We start from the raw sequence: 16,948 nt of genomic DNA, 5'->3' as shown, positions 1-16,948 counted from the left end.
AAATGTTCTTGATATTTAACAAAACAAAACAAAAATTACCAGTTCCTCTGGAACACAGCAAAGGCAGTATTCACAAGCAAGTTTTTAGCTGAGTTCCTACATCAAAGAATTTGAGATAACTGAAACCAACCATTTAACAAGGCACCTGAAGCTCCATGAAAAGAGCAAAAAACACATCCAGATCCAGTAGATGAAAATAATTAAAATTATATCAGAATTAAATGAATTAGAGTCCAAAAATAGCATTGAAAGAATCAACAAAACAAAGAGTTGGTTCTTTGAAAAAAATAACAAAATTGACAGACCATTAGGAAATCTTATCAGAAAAAGAAGAGAACACACCCAAATAAACTCAGAGATTAGATTGGAAGCATCACCACAGAAACATATGAGATTCAGAACATTCTAAGGGAATACATTTCAAAGTTTATGCTAATAAGTTTGAGAATCTGAAAGAAATGAGTGAATTTCTAGCAAATCCTGACATGCCCAAACTAAACCAAGATGATTTAAACCAAGTTAACAGACCTATAATAGAAGCAACAATAAGAGCCCTCCCACTAAAGATGGGTTCAGTGATCAATTCAACAAGGCCTTCAAAGCAGAAATCAAACCAATACTCCTCCAACTCTTCAATGAAATTGGAAGTGAAAGGTCACCATCAACTCTTTCTATGAAGCCATCATAAACCTCATACCAAAACCAGGCAGGGACTAATCAAACAAAGAGAACCATTTCTTTGATGAACATCAATGCAAAACTTCTCAACAAAAATTTGGCCAATGTATTCAATAACTCATCAAAAAATCATACAACACAATCAAACAGGATTCATTTCAGGGATGCAAAGCTGGATGAATACATCAGATCAATTAATATAATTCATCACATCAACAAGAGCAAGAATAAGTGCCAGATGATTATCTCTATAGATGCAGGAGAAGCATTTGACAAGATCCAACACCACTTTATGATGAAAACTCTGGAGAAACTAGGAATCCAGGGAACATCCCTCAATATAATAAAGGCTTTATATGACAAACATACTGCCAGCACTGTACTTGATGGCAAAAGCAAAAGCCATTTCCTCTAAATTCAGGAATAAGACAGGGATGTCTGCTCTTTCCTCTTTAATTTAGTATTAGACTGCCTAGCTAGGGCAATAAGACAAGATGCAAATATAAAAGGGATCCAAATTGGAAAAGGTAAAGTAAAACTCTCCCTCTTTGCAGATGAAATGATCTTGTATTTAAAGAATCCCATAGGCCGGGCGCTGGTGGCTCACGCCTGTAATCCTAGCTACTCAGGAGGCTGAGATCTCAGGATCGCGGTTCAAAGCCAGCCCGGGCAGGAAAAACCGTGAGACTCCTATCTCCAATAAACCACCAGAAAACCGGAAGTGGCGCTGTAGCTCAAGTGGTAGAGTGCTCGCCTTGAGCTGAAGAGCTGAGGGACAGCGCCCAGGCCCAGAGTTCAAGCCCCACGACCGACAAAAAATAAAGAAAGAAAGAAAGAAAGAATCCCATGGACTCCACTCCCAAGTTACTTGAGCTGATCTGAAAATTTGGCAAAGTACTAGGGTATAAAATCAACCCTAAAACTCAATGACTATGTTTGCCAATAAGAAGAGTGTGGCTGAAACCAGGAAAGAACTCCTTTTGTAAAAGCCTCACAAAAAATAAAATACCTAGGTGTTAAGAAGTGAAAGACCTCTATGATAAAAAAAATTAAAAACGCTTAAAAGGAAATTAAAGCAGAACTAAGGAAGTGGAAATATCTCCCATGCTCCTGAATTGGAAGGATTAACATCGTGAAAATGGCAATACTGCCAAAGGCTATCTACAAATTCAATGCAATATCCATCAATATCCCAACCTCATTCTTCAAAGAAATAGAAGCAATCAAAAATTCATATGGAATAAAAGATCCTGAATAGCAAAAACTATCCTTAGTAGAAATAACATTGCTGGAAGAATATCAACACAAAATTTCAAACTCTACTACAAAGCCATACATGAAGACCTATGGAATAGAACCGAAAACCCAGAAATGAACCCAAAGACCTAAAGCCACCTAATCTTCGATAAGGGAGCTAAAAAATATAGAATGGAAGAAAGACAGCCTCTTCAGTAAATGGTGCTGGCAGAATTGGTTAAACACATGTAGAAAAATAAAGCTAGATCCTGGTATAAAACACAACACTGGAATCAACTCCAAATGGATCAAAGATCTTGAAGTCAAAGAACACACCCTGAAAACATTACAGGAAGGAATAGGAGAAACAGTAGGGCTCCTTGGCACAGGCCGAAATTTTCATAATACAGACCCAGAAACACAACCAATCAAAAAATGTTGGACAAATGGAATTGCATGAAACTTCAGAACTTCTGAATGGCAAAAGACATAGCTAGCAAGATCAATAGAAAACCCACGGACTTGGAGAAGATCTTCACTACCTATACAACAGATAAGTGCCTCATATCTAAAATATACTTGGAACTCAAAAAAGTAAATCCCCCACAACAAGTCCCAAAAGAAACTCCCTTCTGATTAATAAGTGGGCTAAAGGCTTAAAGAGAGATTTCTCTGAAGAGGAAAGAAGGATGGCCAATAGACACATGAAGAAATGGTCAACTTCTTAGGCCATAAAATAAATGCAAATCAACACAACACTGAGATTCCACCTCACCCCAGTTAGAATGGCTATAATCAGGAAATCTAATAACAACAGACGCTGGAGGGGATGTGTTCAAAAGGGAACCCTACTGCATTGTTGGTGGGAATGTAACTTGTTCAACCACTTTGGAAAACAGTATGGAGGTTCCTCAAATACTCCACATAGACTCCACTAGGACCCAGCAATCCCACTTTTGGGCATTTACTCAAGCAATCATAAACAGGGACATACTAAAGCTACTAGCACAACTGTTTGTTGAAGCATTATTCACCACAGCCAAGATATGGTCCAGATGCCCCTCAGATAAATGGATCAAGAAAATGTGGTATATATATATATATATATATGTAATGGAATTGTATGCCTCCACCAGAAAGAATGACACTGCCCCCATTGGATAGGAAATGGAAAGACTTGAAAAAAAATATATTAAGTGAAGTAAGCCAGATCCAAATAAACAGATCCCATGGTTTCCCTTATTTGCAATAACTAGCATACGTCTAGGATAATCTTACCAGACAAGCAGAAAAGCTCAAAAGCTATGTACATATGACCATATAAGATGATCTAAGCTAAATGAACCCCAAGATAGAGACACAGAGGTTTTTTTCTTTGTTGCTATTGTTTAAAAGTACTATGTGATTTTTTTTGTTTGCTTGTTTTTGTATGTTCTTCCCTCATGGTACAACCCCTGTTGTCACTGTATTTGATTCTGGTGCCCTGCATCTTGTATATACATTTTTCTAACTTAGGGAAGGGAAGGGAAATAACAAAATGCTGAAACAAGGATACAGGTTGACCCAATGTAACAATGAGATACACAAGACACTATGTTGAAATGAACTTCACAAATTGTGGGGCATATATCCCCTGTTTTCACTGTATTTGATTCTGGTGCCCTGTATCTTGTATATACATTTTTCTAATTTGGGGAGGAAAAGGGAAATAAAAAAATGCTGAAACAAGGATACAAGTTGACCCATTGTAACAATGAGATGTACAAGACACTATGTTGAAAATGAATTTTGCAACTTGGTGGGGGGAAGGAGTTGGGGAGGTGAGGAGGGAAGAGATGGTAGGGGAAAACAAAGGAGGGAGTAACAATGCTTGATAGGAAATGTACTCATTACCTTACTCATGTAAGTGTAACCCCTCTGTACAGTATCTTTTCAATAAAATAAACATAAAAATTATGAATCATTCAGTATTCTCTTTTAAGCATTGTTTTGAAATCTGCACTTGAAGTTGTTTTATAGTAAATTTGTTTGCCTCCAATATATCAGTGACTCCCTTTAATCTTGTTCAACTACTTTTACATCATTGAAACTGATTTGGCACCCTTTCATAAGCTCATACTCTCTAAGGACTTTGCATACTAACTTTGCAGAGTAAACCATATTGACAACAGGTTTTATGAGTAGCTGGTCCTATCTGTCATGTTGTGCATATTCTGCTTGCTGGAACTTCTTTTCCTCTTAAGCATTTGCATAAGCCTTAGTGCTTTGAAGTCAGTTCTTAAAACACCCATGTTATAAACACTGAAGAAGAAGCAATATACCAAACCTCAAAAGCACTCTGAACATTTTCAAACTGTATGCATGTACATTTCAGTTCCACATATATTGTATGTTTATCAAATCATCTGGAAGTCTAAAACTCTTTGCATATTTGTATTTATTATCTGATGTAATAAAAGTTAATTTCACTAACAACAAAAAGAATAGGTTCAATGTTACTTGTCAACGTAATTTTAGCCGAGGGTAAGTCATACATAGTTTATTGTGGTGAAATATGTTCCTTTTATATCTAACTTTTTGTTGGAATTCATTATAAAGTGGTATATTGCTGCATATTTGATATGATAGTATAGATTCTATTGATGCAATGTATCCCATTTATTGATTTATGTGTGTTGAAACCACTTGACATTCTGTGCATAAATCCCACTTGATCTTGATTTAAAGTGTATAGTTAGTTATACAAATATGTACAGTTGAGAATTTTTTTATCAAGATTCATCAAGTCTATTGTTCTGTAGTATTTTGAAATCACTATAAGGCAGATATCATAAAATAAATTTGGAATTAGTCTCTTGTTTTCTATTTTCTAGAACTGTTTTAAAAATTAGGTGCTACATTTCTTTAAAGTTTGGTAACATTCATCAGTAGAAAACACCTAATTTTAGGATTTCTTTCTACTGTATGTAGGTTTCTATGGGTTCATGATTTAATTTTGTTAGATCAAATATTTCTAGAAAATTATTTTCTTCTGGGATATCAAATACCTCAACATAAAGTTAATTATAATAGATTGTAATAACTATGATTTTATGTGGTACATCAGCTAAGTGCTGATGGCTCACACCTGTAATCCTAGATACTGAAGAGGCTGAGATATATGTACAATGGTTAAAAGCCCGCTTGGGCAGAAAACTCCTCCTGAGACACTTATCTCCAATTGACCACTCAAAAACCAGAAGTGGTGCTGTGGCTTTGAGCAAAAAGAGCTCCAGGACAGCCCCTACATCCTGAGTTCAAGCCCTAAGACAAACAAAAAGCTAAAATCATATGATGTGTGTGTGTGTGTGTGTGTGTGTGTGTGTGTGTGTGTACTTTGCATCTCTGATTTTGTGTCTTCATTCTTTCTATTTTGATTGGTCCAGTATTTAGCTAGTCAATATTATCTTTTGTAAATTGTTTTTATTTTGACAATTTTTTGTCAGACTTTTCTTCTGTTTCATTCCTTTCTCTTTACCATGTTTTTCTTTTCTTCTAATTTTGAGTTTGTGCTAGTGTTTGTTTTCTATGTTTGCTTGTATTTTTCAGTAATTTCTTTTAAATATTTACATTTTATACATGCAATTATTTCCATAACATGAACCTTTCTCATATAACATAAGTTTATGTATGCTATGTGCACATTTATATTTGTTTCATGAGCTTAAAGAACTTTTCCCATGTGCCCTCCCAAATTGCTGCTCATTGAAATGGTTTTTGTTTAATAATTGCCTGTCTTTGTAATTTCTAAAATTTCTAATATGTGTAGATTCTAGTTCATTTTCATTATAACTAGAAAAAAAACATGGCATGACAGTTTTTAAGACTTATTTTGTGATCAGATGGTAGCTGCCATTCTCTGAGAATGCTAGGGAAGCAGTAAAAAACTTTTTTTGGTCAGGTTTTTTTTTGGGGGGGTCAGTATTTTTAAGCCAGTCCAGGGCCTTAAACTCAGGGCGTGGCCACTGTCCCTGAGCTTTTATGCAAAAGTCTAGCACTCTACCATTTGAGTCACAATTCCACTTCTTGTTTTTGCTGGTTAATTGGAGATGAATCTCACAAATTCCTGACAAGACTGGCTTCAAACTGCAATTCTCAGATCTCTGACTCCCAAGCATCTGGGAATAAAGGTGTGAACCATGAGAGCCCAGCAAGAAAGGAACTTTATGACTGCCACATAAGCCACTCCAAACCACAGAAAAGCTGCTTCACCAACTGACTCCAGGAAAGAGGTTATATAAACATCCACAATGGATGATTGACTTGCTCCCAAGTTCAACACAATTCCAGAGTGCCTAGCCATACTGCAAGTCACAGAACAATCACTTCCACCATCCTCTATGGTTAGGTCCTTGCTCCTGAGTTATGTAAGAGCAAGGAATAGGGCTGCAGAATTTTCCTATAATTAACTCTGTGCCCAAGACTCCAGAATGCTGACCTAATGGTCCTCAGAGTTGCAAAGGGATTGCAACTCATCCAAGCTAGTCCATGGAGTAGGTCATCAAACTGCAAGTTCAGGTCGTCTTGAAGAAAGAACTTAGTGAGAAATAATCTATAGCCTCAAAATATCAATAAAGATAGAATACTGACAATATTTTGGCTGGTTGTGGGATTTCAACTCAGAGCCTGGGGGCTATCTCTGAGCTCTTTGCTCAAGGCTAGCACTCTACCACTTTAAGCCATTGTGCTACTTTCAGTTTTGTTTTGTTTTGTTGAGTAGTTAATTGGAGATAAGGGTCTCACAAGGACTTTTTCTGTCCTGGATGGCTTTGAATCATGAACCTCAGATCTCAGACTTCTGAGTAGCTAGGATTGCAGGCATAAATCACCAGCACCCAGCTAATACTGACTTATTTTGAGACTATTTTTCTACTGTTTTTGTAAATGTGTAGGTATTTAGGTTTGTGTCTACCAACCTTATGCCTGGGTTGTTAAGAGTTGATTTATCTTCTTTGAAGTTTGATAGTTACTTCTTTTCAATTTTTGTTTTTACTGTAGTGATTGCTTGATTTTACTTTTTTCTATATTGTCCTATTTCCCTTTTCTCTTTTTCTCATTCTTTTATTTGCTTTCTTTTCTCTGCTGACCTTTCTGGACAATACCATTTCACCCTTCCTTTACCCTAGAATTCTCATCATTTCTACTTACATTTAACCTCTCATATTACCATTCCTCCTCACAAGTGATCTCTATAGCTATACCAAGAATAATCCATTTCCTATGTCACTACATACTTTATGGCATATTGCTTTGCTCATTCCCTCTACCATGAAGAATTTAGTTCTAACCCTGACATTTTCATAAAACACTCAACCTCAAGAACATTTCATGGGACTAATGTGTAAATAAAGTTATCAATGGCATCCTACTGTATTTCAGATTTCAATTTATCATGAGCTGGGCAAAATTGGTTAATCACATGTAGAAAACTAAAGCTAGATTCTCATATATCATCCTGCACCAAAATCAACTCTGAATGGATCAAAAACCTCAGAGTCTGAAGACATTACTGAAAACATTACAGTACAGAATAGGAGAAATCCTTTGCACAGGCTGAAATTTTCTTAATAGAGACCCAGAAATATAACAAATCAAAGAAAGATTGGACAAATGTGACTGCATGAAGCTGCAGAGCTTCTGCATGGCAAAGGACATATCTAGCAAGATCAACAGAAAGCCCACTCATTAGGAGATCTTCACTAGCAATACAATAGACAAGGGTCTCATATCTAAAATATACTTGGAACTCAAAATTTTAAATCCCCCAACAACAAATCCTCAAACAACTGCCCTATAAATAAATGGGCTAAAGACTTAAAGAGAAATTTCTCTGAAGAGATAATGAGAATGGCCAATAGACATATGAAGAAATGCTCAACCTTTCTAGCCATAAAAGAAATGCAAATCAAAACAACATTGAGATACCACCTCACCCCAGTTAGAATGGCTGTAATCAAGAACTCTAATAATAACAGATGCTGTTGGGGATGTGGATAGAAGGGAACCCCACTGCATTGTTAGTGGGAGTGTAAACTTGTTCAACCACTTTGGAACGCAGTATGGAGGTTCCTCAAAAGATTCCACATAGCTCCCCTATGACCCAGCAATGCCACTTTTGGACATTTACCCAAATGATCACAAACTAGACTATACTAAAACTACCAGCACAACTATGTTTATTGCAGCATTATTTACCATAACTAAGATATGGAACCAACCCAGATGCCCCTCAGTAGATGAATGGATTGAGAAAATGTGATATATAGATATAGATAGATAGATAGATAGATAGATAGATAGATAGATAGATAGATAGATAGATAGATATACGCCTCCATCAGAAAGAATGGCATAGCCCCATTTGTTAGGATATGGAAAGACTTGGAAAAAATTATATTAAGTGAAGTAAGCCAAGCCCAAAGAAATATTTATTTGCAATAACTAGTATATGTCTGAGACAAGCAGAAAAGGTCAAAAGCTATGTACATATGACCAGATAAGATGATGTTAAGCAAAATTAACCCCAAGATAGGGACACAAGTGGTTTTTTCTTTTACCATGTCATATTTGTGTTGCTTTGTATGTCCCTCCCCCATGGTATAACTCCTCTTTTGACTGTATTTTATGTCAGCCTAATTTGGGGAGAGGAAGGGGAAAAACAAAATGTTTAATAGGAATACAGGTTGACCCATTGTAACAATGAATGTACAAAACACTATGTTGAAAATGAACTTTACAGTTTAGGCGTGGGGGGAGTATAGTTGTAGAGGTGGGAAGGAAGGGATAGTAAGGGAAAAACATAGAAGGAGGCAACAATGCTTGATAAGAAATATACACATTGCCTTGCTCATGTAACTGTAACCCCGCTGTACAGTATTTACATAATAAAAACTTATTTTAAAAAAGAATCTTGACACAGAAAAAAAGAAACAGAGCTGACAAACTAATACCTAGTGAGAACACAATGAATAGCTCAGCAGGAAGAATTCAAGCACCTGAAAGTCAATACAGGAAAAAATCCTTCTATGCCAGGTACCAGTGGCTCACATCCTGCAATCCTACCTAGTGAAGAGGATAAAATCTGAGAATCATGGTTCAAATCCAGCCCAGTCAGGAAAGTCCATAACACTCTTATTTCTAATTAACCACCAAAAGCTGAAAGTAGAGCTATGGCTCAAGTGGTAGAGTGTTAGTCTTGAGAGAGAAAAATATCTCAGTACTCAGGCCCTGAGTTCAATCCTTAGGCCAGAACAAAAACGCCTTCAAATGGGTAAATCTCAACATATATATTCAATTTATAAGCCGGGCGCTGGTGGCTCATGCCTGTAGTCCTAGCTACTCAGGAGGCTGAGATCTCAGGATCGCGGTTCAAAGCCAGCCCAGGCAGGAGAGACCGTGAGACTCCTATCTCCAATAAACCACCAGAAAACCGGAAGTGGTGCTGTAGCTCAAGTGGTAGAGTGCTCGCCTTGAGCTGAAGAGCTGAGGGACAGCGCCCAGGCCCAGGGTTCAAGCCCCACGGCCGACCAAAAAAAAAAATTCAATTTATAAGTGCCATGCCTTGTGTCTTCTGACTCTCCTCAGATCAACTCTCCATTAGAGTTGATCTGGTTTGTTGAGGTTGTTTTTGTGCTCTTTCTATACTACCCTTATGGTCCAGTTTCCTAACAGTATTAAGTGTAATTGAGGCTGCGAGTTTTGGGGGGATATGGCTCTGCTTGCAGTCACTAGTATTCTAATGTTACTCTTAATTCAACCTTTAAAAACGTAGCTTCCAGGCTGCTCACAGGTGGCTTATACCTGTAATCCTAGCTACACAAGAGGCTGAGATTTGAGGATTGGGTTGAAAGCAAGCCCAGGCAGGAAAGCACATGAAATTCTTTTTCTTTTTTTTTTTTTTTTTTTTTTGGTCCAGTCGTGGGGCCTGAACTCTGGGCCTGGGCGCTGTCCCTAGCTCTTCAGCTCAAGGCTAGCACTCTACCACTTAAGCCATAGCACCACTTCCGGCTTTTTTTTCCTGATTACATGGTGCTGAGGAATCGAACCCAAGGCTTCATGCATGCAAGGCAAGCGCTCTACCACTGAGCCACCTTCTCAGCCCCAAGCACATGAAATTCTTATCTCCAATAAACCTCCAAAAAACCAAAAGGGTCACTGTGGCTCATGTGGTAGAGTGCTAGCCTTGAGCTGAAGAGCTGAGGGACAACACCCAGGCCCAGAGTAAGCCCTCGACCAACAAAATACAAAAAAAAATGTGGCTTCCCTCTATCTTGATTGAATTCCCATATAATATTTACAGGTCCGATCAAGATCCCAGTGCCAAGGGTAGCACTTGGGTTACTTGAATCCACTGTAGGACTGCCTCACCAACTGAGTGGGCAGAACTTGGGAAACTTCACAGGGCAGGTGCCGCTTGAGATTTTTTCTCAGGTTTCAGTTTAATCTTTCAAGAGTCACCCAGTAGACATCTGGAGGTAAGTGTGTTTTTCTATATTTCTGTTTTCTGTTTGTTTGTGTTTCTGTTTACTGGAGATTGATCTTCGTGGACTGTTTTGTGGTAGAAGATCAGATGTAATTAGACCTCCCTGACAGGCCCTCATAAGCAGGCTGAGACATAAGCAGAGGATTTTCGTTTGTCCTCTGTTTCTGTTTTGGTCTTGTCTCACTCTGTTTTCTTAAGAATTGGTACCAGTTTATAATATGAATCCTTTTTGCTGTGCCATTATTCTTTATTCTTTAGACATCTCTATGCAAGGGAGTCAAATCCACTCATACCCACCTCCAGTATATATTGCGTGATTTTAAATTAAGATTTTCAGATCACTATGGGGTCAAAACTAAACTAAAAAGGTTTTGTATAGTAGATTGGCCTGCCTTTGGAGATGGTAAGCCAAGCCGAGGCTCCTTTGATTCCAAGTTAACATTGGCAGTTTGGAATGTGGTAACTGGGAATCAGAGGCACATGGACCAATATCCATATATAAACCAAGGATGAGGCAGTTCTCCAAGTCCCTTGGAAGGAAGATGATTTTCCTTGCACCTACAATCACATATAATTTGCCCTCAGTATAAATTGGTATGTAAACTTCTGTAGTCTTAAAATGGGTGCAAACAGAATACAGCCACGTGTTGGGTTAAGGGTTCAGCATCATGGCCCCCATGGTTTCCTTTCCAGTTTGTAGTAAAATAATTGCTACTAATTACATCATATCCTAGCAATCCAGCAACTGAAGTCCCCATATCACCTCTTGATAAGATAGGACAAGTCTTCAGGTCTCTGGCTAGGCAAGGGTACTCCAGCCACTCAGGTTGATGCAGTTACAGAAGATGAACCTTTCCCCAGCAACTTCTCTTAAGATCAAGGGACAGAAGTCATTTCTTACATGAGGCAGGGCAGACTTTAAAAGTAGGCATAATTATTACAAATGAGAGAACCCAGGCACTCTATGATTCTTTAGGTCTGGCTTGCTTCACTTAATATAATTTTCTCCAAGTCTTTCCATTTCCTTGTGAATGGGCCAATATCATTCTTTCTAATGGATGCATAGACTTCCATTGTCAATAAGCACAATCTATTTATTACAAATGAGGCAGACCATGCAGCCTATGTTTCTTTTCATTTAATATAACTTTTTCCAGGTCTTTCCATTTCCTTAGGAATGGTGCAATGCCATTCTTTCCTATGGAAGCACACAATTTCATTGTGTGTGTGTGTGTGTGTGTGTGTGTATCCTATTGTCTTAATCCATTTTGCTACTGAGGAACATCTGTGTTGATTACATATTTTAGCTATGTTAAACAATGCTATAATGAACATGGTTGTCTTGGTGGGTTTAATATGCCTGGCTTATGGCCATTTCAATAAATGTCCAGGAGTAAGATTGCTGATTCATAAGGAAGCTCTATGTTTAGTCTTTTGAGGAACCTCTATGCTGCTTTTAAGAGTGGTTGAACAAGTTTACATTCCCACCAACAGTGTAGTAATTTCCCTTCTGGCCCCATCTTACCAACATCTATTATTATCATTTTCTTGACAATGGTTATTCTAACTGGGGTGAGGTGGTATCTCAGTGTTGTTTTGGTTTTCATTTCTTTCATGGCTGGAGATGTTGAACAATTTTTCATGTGTATATTAGTCACCCCTTTTGGTTTCGGTGACCTTTGTCTTGTATATATAATTAAGTGCATTTGAGGCTTCAACGTTTTGGAGATGTGTCCATTTACAGGCATCAGCTTTCTAGTAAAGACTCCCCAATTCAACAATCCCCCCCAAAAAGGCAGATATATGAGAAATCAGGGAAATAGAAGATTTTCAGAAAATAAGCATGCAACAAAGGAAGAGAACAATTGTGCTGCAGAGTAAATTTTCCACATTGGGTTTAAAAAACTGTTGATAAAAATGTTCAATTAAATGAAATAGGACCAATGCAAGGAATTTTGTGAACACAATGAAGTTACTAAAACAGAAACAGAAGACTTCACAAATAAAAGCAAATTAAAAGGAAATAAATAAAATAAAAAGCAAAACAAATTTTGAGGAAAAACACAAAAAGCAAAATACATTTCAAGTGAATAAAAAGGTGTTTAATGATAATACAACTACATAGTTAAGAGGGATCAAAGAAGTCACACAAAAACAAATAAATGAAGTAAAGATGTCAATGCAAGACTTGAAAAAAATACTTCTGTAAAGAAATCCTGAAAAATATCGTACTGAAGGCAGAGAAATAAAAAATAAAATGGAAAGTTTCACCAGCAGAAAAGAAGATATGGGAGACAGAGTTTCCAGTCTTGAAGTCAATGTACATACAACAGGAAGAAAATAGGCTCACAATTGAAGACAGGTATTTTCACTCCATCCCTCCACTATTTTGGAAATGAAAGTACCTCCAATTCCCCACAAGAACACAATTTGAAGACAAGCAACAGCCCAGAGCCCTGTAGTTGCCGACTTTGGAGGTTCACAATCAAAGATAGGTGATTTCACTATATGTGTCCCTTTTGGAAATGGAAGTATATCCTTTTTCACACTAGAACACAATTTTAAGACAAGCACCAACCCAGAGCCCTGTAGTTGTGCAGTCTTTGGAGGTTTGCAATCAAAGATAGGTACTTTCATTCAATCTCTCTTTTGTGGTATTGAAAGTACCCCAATTTCATGCCAGAACACAATTTTAAGACAAACACCAACCCAGAGCCCTGTAGTTGCACAAAATTTAGAGGTTCACAATCAAAGATATATATTTTACTCTATCTCTCCTTTTCTGCATATGTCAGTAAGTCCAATATCACCTCAGAACACAATTTTAAGACAAAATCTACCCTCAGGCTACGTATTTGCACCAATTTTAAAGGTTCAAAATCATAAACAGGTATTCCCCTATCTATCTCTGCTTTTCTTTGACGGGGGGAATGGTGGCTCAGGAATGGGGATTATGCACAGTTATAACCATTGAACCACTCTGTCAGTAGGTTTGAATCCATCTGGACCAAAAGGATAACTCAATGAGCACTTTGACACAGTCAAAATGAGTACACATACAATCTAGCTTAACTACAACTAACTAGGGATCAATGAACTAAGAAAATCAAAGAAGGAGCAGAGAACCATATATTAAGATGTATAAGAAAAATTATAAGGAGAAAAATAGTATTAGAGGAATGTACGGAAGGAAAGGAAGAGAGAAGATAACTAAGACCTAAATTCATGCACACAACAGGTTTTCCTTTGTTGTTGTTATTGTTTATTCATGTACTATGTGATTTTATTTCTTTTGTGTTTTTCCCCCTATGGTTTATCCCCTGTTGTCACTGTATTTGATTTTGGTATTCTGGGTATTGTGTATATGTTTATCTGAAATAGGGAAGGGAAGGGGAACAACAGAATGGTGAGACAAAGGGAAATACGGAGGGGCTGGGAAGGGGCTTAGTAGTAGAGTACTCACTTAGCATGAATGAAGACCTGAGTTCATTTCCTCAATTCCACATAAAGAGAAAAGTCCAGAAGTGGAGCCATAGCTCAAGTGGTAGAGCACTAGCCTTGAGCCAAAGAAGCTCAGGGACAGCACCCAGGCCCTGAGTTCAAGCCTCAGGACTGGCAAAAAAAGACAAAAGGTAAAACAATGCAACACCAACACTCACAAAACAATATGTTGGAAATTATCTGTACAACTTGCAGGGGGGTTGGGAGAAGGGAAAGAGGGAGAAAAATAAGAGAGGGGATAAAAAGTTTGACAAGAAACATACTCACTACCTTACTTATGTAACTGTAACCCCTCTGTCCATCACATTGAATGAAATTAAAATTGAAAAAAAAAAAGAAACCTACAAATCAAGTGAACATGAAAGGAGGCTACAAGAACTTTAGGATTCAATTACAAAAAACAATTTATGGCTGATGGGTTTTGAAGAAGAGTGGTTAGTTGAAGGTAAAGGGAATATATTTAATAGAATACTAGTAGAGAAGTTCCAAAACAATAGAAGCCTATCCAGCTACTAAAGGATTAAAACAACGAGTAAACCAGATTGGTAAAGAACTTAAGGCTGGGCTTAGTGGTAGAAGCTGGCTTAGTGGTAGAGTGCTTGTCTAGCATTCATGAAACCCTGGGTTTGATTCCTCAATACCACATAAACAGGAAACGCCAGAAGTGACACTGTGGCTCAAGTAGTAGAGTGCTAGCCTTGAGCACAGAAAGGCTTGGGGACAGAGCCCAAGCCCAGAGTTCAAGCCTCAGGACTGGCACAAGAGAAGAATCAAAGGCTGTATGAGACTAAAAGACAATTTAAATAGGATAATCCATCAGAATAATAGCACATTTCTTTGCAGAAACTGTGAAAGCAAGGAAGTCTTGGTATATTGTATTTTAGGTACTGAAAAACACTGCCAACCAAGAATACTCTATGCAGACAAGCTTCGTTCATAACCAACGAGCTAATAAAAAAATTCCATGATAAATGAAAACAAAAATAATTTATTACCACTAAGTCATCACCACAAAAGATGTGCAAAGACATCCTGCTTACAGAAGACCAACATGAATAAGAAAGAAATACAGAAAACAGATTCTACCAGGTGAGTAGATAAGCATAGGAGGAAGAGGAAATGATACAAAACCAAAATTTTATGCAAGATGATAGGATCTACTTCATACTTCTAGTTCTAACACTAAATATTAATCAACTCAGTCCTCATTTAAAATACATAGATTGACAAGTTGCATCAAAAGGAAAGACCCAACCGCCTGCTATCTCAATGAGATATATCTAACTGAAAAATCAAACAGTTGAAAAATCAAAATGTTGGAACAAAATATTTTAAGAAAATGGACCTTATAAATAAGTTGTAATAGCAATGTTAATATCTGATAAATTCTATTTTAAATTCAAATTAGTCAGAAGATACAAAGAAGAATACACCATAAGCAGAAGTGGCCTTGTGGTTCAAGTGGTAGAGTGCTAGCCTTGAGTACAAATAAGCCCAGGGACAGTGCCTAGGCCCTAAGTTCAAGCCCCAGAACTGGCATGAAAGAAAAGATATTTATTGCTTCGTGCTGGTAGCTCCCACCTGTAATCCTAGCTTCTCAAGAGACTGAGATCTGAGGATCTCAGTTCAAAGCTAGCCCAGCAGAAAAGTCCCCTTGAGACTCATATCTCTAATTAACCACTCAAAAACTGGATGTGGTGTTGTGGCTCAAGTGGTAGAGCACTAGACTTGATCACAAATAGGCTCAGGTACAGTGCCCAGGCCCTGAGTTCAAGCCCCAAAACTGACAAAAATTTTAAAAATACTCTCCATCAGGAAAACATAACAATGATTGATGTATATATAACAAATGCTGGAGCACTCATTTTTGTCAAGTAATTACACTTAGACCCAAATATAAAGATAATTAGAAACTCTTCTTGTGCCAGTCCTAGAGCTTAGTCTAAGGGCCTGGCTCTGTTCTTGAAGTTTCTTTTTTTCTTTTTTGTCAAAGCTGGTGCTCTACCACTTAAGCCACACTACACTTCTAACTTTTTGGTAGCTAATAGGAGATGAGAGTCTTACAGACTTTCTTGCCTGGACTGGATTTGAACCATTATCCCCAGATCTCTGTGTTCTGAGTAACTAGGATTACAGGTATGTGGCACTGGCATGCAGCTGATAGTTGGATACTTGAGCACATGACTCTCAACTGTGGATTGATCATCCAGGCAAAAACTCAACAAAGAAGCCTCACATACTAGACAACATACACCAATTAGACCTAACAAATATCTTCAAAATTTTTATCCATTAACTGTACAATAAACATTCTCTTTAGTATCCCATGGTACATTCTCCAAAATAGACCATATCTTAGGTTATATTGTAAATTTTCAGAAAATTGAAATCAACTCCCCATATTCTATCAGGTCATAATTGAAATTACAGCATAACAGCAAAGTAACCACAGAAAATACTCAAACTCATGTAAAGTAAATAACACAATGCTGAATGATCATTGGATTATCAAGGAGATCAGAAGTGAAATCCAAAACTTCCTAAAATCCAATGAAATAAACAAGTCATACCCCAAACTAGTAGATGAAAAGAGATAATAAAAATTAGATCAGAAATCAATTAGATACTAATAAAATTTATACAAAGAAACATTAAAACAAAAAGCTGATTCTCTGAAAAGGTAAAATTGATAGGCCCTTAGCTAATCTGCCCAAAAGGAGAAATCACAAAAATAAGTAAGATCTGTGGAAAAATTGGCATGCCACAACAAATATTAGCAAAATTCAGAACATCATAATGAGAAGATTCTGAAAAGCTTTATATCCACAAACTATAAAGTCGTAGAAAAGGATGTATTTCTAGATACCAGGAATGTACCAAAACTGATCCAAGAGGATATAAATTACTTACATTGACCTATAACAAGTAATATAATTAAAATAGCAATGGAAAGCATCTCTCGGCAAAGCAAAGTCCAGGTCTTGATGGTTTCACAGCTGAATTCTGTAAGAC

This window comes from Dipodomys ordii, unplaced genomic scaffold (genome assembly GCF_000151885.1).
Source record: "Dipodomys ordii isolate 6190 unplaced genomic scaffold, Dord_2.0 Scaffold80, whole genome shotgun sequence".
NCBI lineage: Eukaryota > Metazoa > Chordata > Mammalia > Rodentia > Heteromyidae > Dipodomys > Dipodomys ordii.
Note: the sequence above shows the minus strand (reverse complement) of the source record.